This window comes from Melitaea cinxia, chromosome 9 (assembly GCF_905220565.1).
Source record: "Melitaea cinxia chromosome 9, ilMelCinx1.1, whole genome shotgun sequence".
Lineage (NCBI taxonomy): Eukaryota > Metazoa > Arthropoda > Insecta > Lepidoptera > Nymphalidae > Melitaea > Melitaea cinxia.
In genome coordinates, this window is record NC_059402.1 from 12,329,164 (window position 1) to 12,335,842 (window position 6,679).

The window sequence follows — 6,679 nt, forward strand, 5'->3', positions numbered from 1 at the left end:
TAATAAAAATGGAAGAACAAAACAAAGGAACTTCTAAATTGTAATTAATAAAATAAATAAACAAATAAAAAAAAAATGAAAAACACATTATACTTGGAATAAGTTGTATTTTATTCGATATTCGATATACTATACAAACAATAACATATAAATAAAAATACCTAAACAACAACATACTTCGATACAATCGATATTGTTAATGCCATTGAAAAGTACCACTTTACGACCAATCGAAAAGTGACTTGGCACATATTCGGCAGCATCAAGCATCTTCCTGGAATTATTCCTAATGCTCTTTGGAAGCTTCGCTTTCCGCTTAAAAGGCATTTCGCGCTGTTGAGTATAAACTGCTCTAGTGGCATCGAGGCTTGGGATACCGCCAAACGTTTCTTCATTAACATAACGCTGTATGTGAGGGCCACTTACAGACTTTGTTAGACAGATCATACTTATGTATGGTTTGGGAAACAATGGACTGTTACAATCAACACTCTAAACTATTCAATCGTTACTTTTTTAAGTTAGAATTTTATATATGGGCCAAAGCTTAATCCATTACTAATCTCCGCTAAAATAAGGACATATTTCAGAAATAGCTTTTTAAAAATGAATACAGATTTACTTGCGATGTTTTTTTTAACAGATACGCTATAGGTCTATTACATGATCATGACTTTCTGATCTTATTCACGAGTTCTGATAGATTCAAAAATCAATTAAAATTGTTATTAGACACACTCGAAACATCATAAGTAAATAATTATTTAACGTGAAAGAAAGCAACTAAGGTTTGTAATTCAATATACGTAATTTTCTGATACCTTAAAATATACCAGCACACTGTATTCACGTAGCAGCTCGTATTTATGTTCTAACGCGCTCTCGGGCAAAATCTATTGAAATACATTAAGCTGGATGGAGGCCAATTTTAGTACATTACAGAAAACGACAAGTTGATACATTATCAAATCATGTTTGGATGGATCACCTTTGGATTGATGTAATTTTTTTTACAATTTTTACTACCATAACTATTTACAACGTAAAAGTTGAAAAGTAATTATTTAAATGTGTAATTGAAAACTGAAAATTAAATGTAATTTGTGTTAAAATCATGTACGCGTGGAACGTTGTTCGCAATTGAGACGACATTTTCCGGTTGAATCGTAATATTGATACTTTGAGCAAAAAATGTACTATTACTAACTTTCCTATCATTAGTGGAGGCTATGAGACTTGGAAACAGTTATCTTTCAAAGTCTACTCATGGGTATTTCGAGTGCGAACTACAAAATATGCACTAATTAAATGAATAAGTGACGTACTCGTATGTTGGTGTTGTTTTATCATTTCAGTTTTGTGTCGTAATATTATTTATTTAACTGCATAAATATGCTGAAATTTTCACCGTTAGACAATTTAATTATTACTTCTCTAAACAACTTACACAAACAACAACTACGTGTATGCAATCTGAGTATGCTTGTGAAACTAACGGTAGTCCTATTAAATGAAATGCAATGTTTGCTTAAATACAGTAGGAGTATGTAATTCTTAATCTTAAAATGGCGAAGTTAGTTACCATCTACAATATTAAATGTATGTAATGCGCATCTTGTGGGCCTCCCCACCGTGCCTCGGAGAGCACGTTAAGCCGTTGGTCCTGGTTGTTATCATGTACACCTGATAGCGATCGTTACTCATAGTAGGGAATATATCCGCCAACCCGCATTGGAGCAGCGTGGTGGATTAAGCTCTGATCCTTCTCCTACACGGGGAAAGAGGCCTATGCCCAGTAGTGGGATATTACAGGCTGAAGCGAATGCGTATCATTTTCTAAGGACACATTATTTTGAAATTCAAAACTTCGAAATAATTAGTGCACCTCATGAAAATGACTCGTATATGTATGTACATAGCATGTTCTAAAATAATTTGTAGCTAGGAATTTTATTTAGCTTATGAAGTTCGAAATTTACGAAAAGGAATAGAATATAATTAATTTTAATACGAAATAAATATAAAAAATGTATATTCGATTTATTTTTAAATTTTAGAACTAAATGGCCAATAAACACTTTTTTCACCGTTCGTTAAGATTTCGCACCTAATTTTAATATGATTTTTGAGTAAAATTGCTGACCCGTTGTTAAATACTTAAAATAAGTTGTATCTTCGTAACTTTTTAATTTGAATATTCCTTCGAAAAATGGCTTGAGAATAATTAAAACCCGTTCAGAATTTCATTAACGAGTCGAGAAACTTCATCCTAATGAAAATTATGACGTTCGCTCCGATGGCCGATAACATGCAAATTTAATGTTATTTCTTGTACGATGCCCATTATAAGACAGTTATCTTGAGTTCGTTTCAACTGTAAAATATTGTTATATTTATTCAATCTGCATTTAAATGATACGCAGAAAATATTTTTTGAACAACTGAGACTAAATAAAAAAAGATTTCCTTTTTGTTAAGACAATATTAATGTATTATATTTAGATACAGTTGAAATACGATTAATATTATACATTTGAAATTACAGGATCTTTATAGTTACATTAAATAGGCATAAATTGGTTATTTATGTACCGAGACACTTTTAGTAAATAAAAATCTATCAGTGGGTTAACAGAATAGCAAGACATGCGGGAAAAACACATTTGAAATGTAACAAAAATGATAGAAATAAAAAGACCTACTTCAATAGTTGTTGAAATTGTTCTCCTAAATAGTAACATCTCCTATATAGTAATGTTTGCACCTACACGAGAATACGGATGAAACTGAACGAATTAGTCTATCTTTTGACAATCAAAGCCAATATTATAAAGCGGAAAAGTTTATTCGTTAATTAGATGAACTGGAGTGAAGTAGAGTGTGCCGTAATTGGCGCCAAAATGAATGTCAGCGCGTTTCGAGAAAAATTAAAAACGCTTACCACGAAATTAAAGATAAAGATAAAAGAGATATAAAAATATTTTAACGTTTGTTTCTATGTAAATTTTTTGTAATTTGCTTTTAGCATCTTTCATGCATTGAAATACAGTTTCTGTCTGCTAAGCATATTTGTTTTTAACAAGATAACAACGTCATCAGAGATATGTATCAAGATTTAGTATTATTTCAGTGAAATGTAAAAACGGTAAAATTACCTATAAACTCAGGATTTCCTCTGCGTTAGTTTAACTTTTACATAAGCCAAGTAATATAATATAAATGGCCTGTTACCAGTTTTTAAACTAATTTTTGACTACATGACGAAAGATTTTTGGAAATTATGCTAGACATATTTACTAAGTTCTCTCCTTTAGAAGGGGAGCATTGCTGTGCCTTTCTTCTTTTAAATATCTTAATAATATTGCTTGCCTGCAGCGGTACATCAATTTATCATTATAATGCAAAATGAATGGAAACTAAATTTAAAATCAAATTCAGGAATTTTGGATTGTTCTCGAAAATTCGTTGCATAAATTTATCTGGAGAGATGAGTAGAGGAAAAAGTTACTATGGTGTAATTAATGCCCTATGATGGCCTTGTCGTGTCTCTTTTATACCGATTAACGAAATAAGAATAGCAAGCCGTAGCAAACTGTAAATAGTTATAAAACACTAAACTTAAATTGACGGATTATGAAACGTTAAGGAACTGCATAAAATAATCCCAGCAGAATGTTATATTTGAATGTCCAGAATTAAATGGTTTCTAATCGGAGGTTTGTCGGTGTAAATCAAAAAAGCATAAAAATATATAGACCTACTTAAGTACTTAAAATGATCCCAACAAAATCTAAACAAATCAAACAAATCAATATTAAAATTTGAAGTCTACAATGTGAATTAAATAATTTATGCATTTATAGTACTAGTATGCAGGTAGATGCAAGCAAATAGTAAATTAAATTACAAGCTACTACTAATTTTAACGTTTATTTTAAACCATTTCTAAGCTCTATACAAAAAAATTTGTCTGTACTTATGTATGTACGTAAGAAGTTATACTTCATTGGCTAGTTAACTTCACGTTGCTAACTTCTTCTTCGTTGACTAGCTAACTTCAGCTAACACGCATCGTAAAAATTTACTAAAATCATTTTTCCCTATCGCGCCAAAGGAAGACTTACTTCAAAAATAGTCAAATAGAATCACAATATAGGTTTTAATGTAGGTATCCTATTTATAAATATTATAAATGCCAGTTTGTGAGGATTGATAAATTAATGGAACTTCAGGCTATTTTTATCTCATACAATATTAAAATTGAATTCTTATAATTTACTGTGGAGGATAATTGAAAAGAATGTTTATGTTTTACTCTTTCTGAATAAAAAACGAATGAAAGTCATCACAGCAGCCCTCCGCAGTCCACCACTGGACATAGGCCTCCACAAGTTCACGCCAAAAGTGACGTGAACTCATGTGTTTTGCCCATAGTCACCACGCTGGGCAGCTGGTTGGTGACCGCAGGGTTGGCTTTGTCGCACCGAAGACACTGCTGCCCGTCTTCAGCCTGTGTATTTCAAAGCCAGCAGTTGGATGGTTATACCTCCATCGGTCGGCTTTTTAAGTTCCAAGGTGCTAGTGGAACTGTGTTATCCCTTAGTCGCCTCTTACGACACCCACGGGAAGAGAGGAATAAAAGTGTTAAGTGTAAATTGTAATTACACAAAGTTTTGAGTGAGACTTAAGTTGTTACGTTCCTTGAGCCCGCAATCGTTCTTGTTCACTCACCCTTCACGTGGATTGCCACGAGATCAAAAATTACGCGGAAACCTGACAAACAAAGGCGAATCTGTGTTAAAATAAATGTTTCATAATCATATTTAAAGCAATTCGGATACTATTGCAATTCCTTTTAAAAGATGTATACTAGACGACAAAGATTTGAATAAGAATGTAGTATAAAGCATTTCATACTGCATTCTTCTCGCTCTCGTTTACTACGTGATCATCTTACTTATTTTAGCAATTTTTGTGAAACTTTTCTGTAGCGAAGCGTAAACGAAATTGTTAGGAATTCGTTTGTAGAAAATTTTAAATGTATTGAAAAGTATTTCATTAGTCAAGATATTTTTTCAATATTTATTACAAACTCCTTTTTAATAAAAAAATTATTTTATCAAATTTACAGATAATTGCACAGATTTAACGGTCCCAAGAAGAACACCAAAAAGTAGAGCAAATAGTATGATGTTGCTCTTAAGTGAATGAAAATAGCAAGCGACATTCGTTTCGCTTTGAAATAGGGCGCATGACATGCAATTTGCTATCATTCTGTTTTATACATACAAAACTGAATCCGTACATTTCTTTAAATTCTATTCATGCCTTCTGATACGGGTTTTTCGTTTTACGTAATTGATGTGACATTTTAGCATTTTAGTTTGCATAATTCGCAGTAATACTAAATTTATTATTATTGTTTAGGCTCATGCTTTTCATGATAAAATTATTTCGCTTTTAGAAATATATTAAAATATAATATAATGTCTAAAATTTTATAATCGAAAATTTTCTTAGTTTATAATGTTATAGTTTAGTGTTTTATTATTTTCAAATACTAATAAACAGAGTATATCGATCTCATATATATCGATTTCATGTATATCGATCAATAAGTTTGTCAAGTCTACCTGAATAATTTTAAACATGATTTCACTCCGTAAAAGAGATATAGAAGGTGGCTTCTGGATTAATTCAAAAGTTGATCAGAAAATTTCAAAGAAGTCAATCTAAGTTACGTAGTTCCTCAAAGTGGAATTTTATGAAACTTGATTTATCACTTCATAGAACGTAAAGTTGGTCTGGTCTTGGCATTCAGCCCACTTTTTCAATGATCCACATTTGTGGCATTGACCAATTTAATCAATTTCTATTTGTGCGAATGCGATAAAATTTTGAGGCTGTAATAACAAAATGTAATGCTTTAAGCATTATTGTAAGTAAGTATATTGTTTTTCTTGTGACATTAGGTTGTTGTCATGGTGTATTGAAAATTTTAACCTTTGTGCTCCTTAATACTACGTTACCTTAACTTATATGAGTAGTAAAAAGTATTTTGAGTAGCCAGAAAAGTAAAAGTACTTCTCACTATTTCCTCCATTTTATGAAAAAAAAATTATTATCAGTTACTCATTAAAATTAAAATATAGTTAAGCAAACCAATCGATCCATAAACATAACTAAGATATTTTAAAATTGTCTAATAAAATATAATACAAAAGCCTTAGCATAAAAGAGTATAAAATAACTGTGAAAAATTGTGCACATAATAAGTAAATTAAGAGTTATATTTGTTTACTATGATTTAAACAAAGATTTGTTAAAAGAATAACTAACAAAACAACTTTTCGAAACTCCAAAATCCAGGTAACGTTGTTCTAGAAAATGCAGGTAAATTGCTCTTTTCACGGTTGAGTCGATATAAAAGTACACATTTACGTAGAAAACGTAGCGTTTTCCTAAGAAGAAAAATTGCATTTTCAGAGCATGATATTTTCATATCGCACAAGTTTAAGATTGTTGATGGAAAACTATTTTTATTGTAAAGTATTGCAATAAATAGGCGATAACCGTTAGAATTTATAATAAATATATATCTACATTTATGGTAGAAATGATTTAAAAATATTCTGGTTAAACATTAAAATTAGTATCTCCGTGATATGTAAAAAATATC

At 30.8% G+C, this 6,679-nt stretch overlaps 1 long non-coding RNA gene across 1 annotated transcript; it reads right to left on the bottom strand.

The window, feature by feature from the left end:
• Positions 1 to 90: 90 nt before the first annotated feature.
• LOC123656508 lies at positions 91 to 906 on the bottom strand. The gene is made up of 2 exons (XR_006743562.1): positions 822 to 906; positions 91 to 405 (listed from the first exon to the last, which is right to left on the bottom strand). It is a non-coding gene; the product is annotated as an uncharacterized LOC123656508 (long non-coding RNA).
• Positions 907 to 6,679: the final 5,773 nt, after the last annotated feature.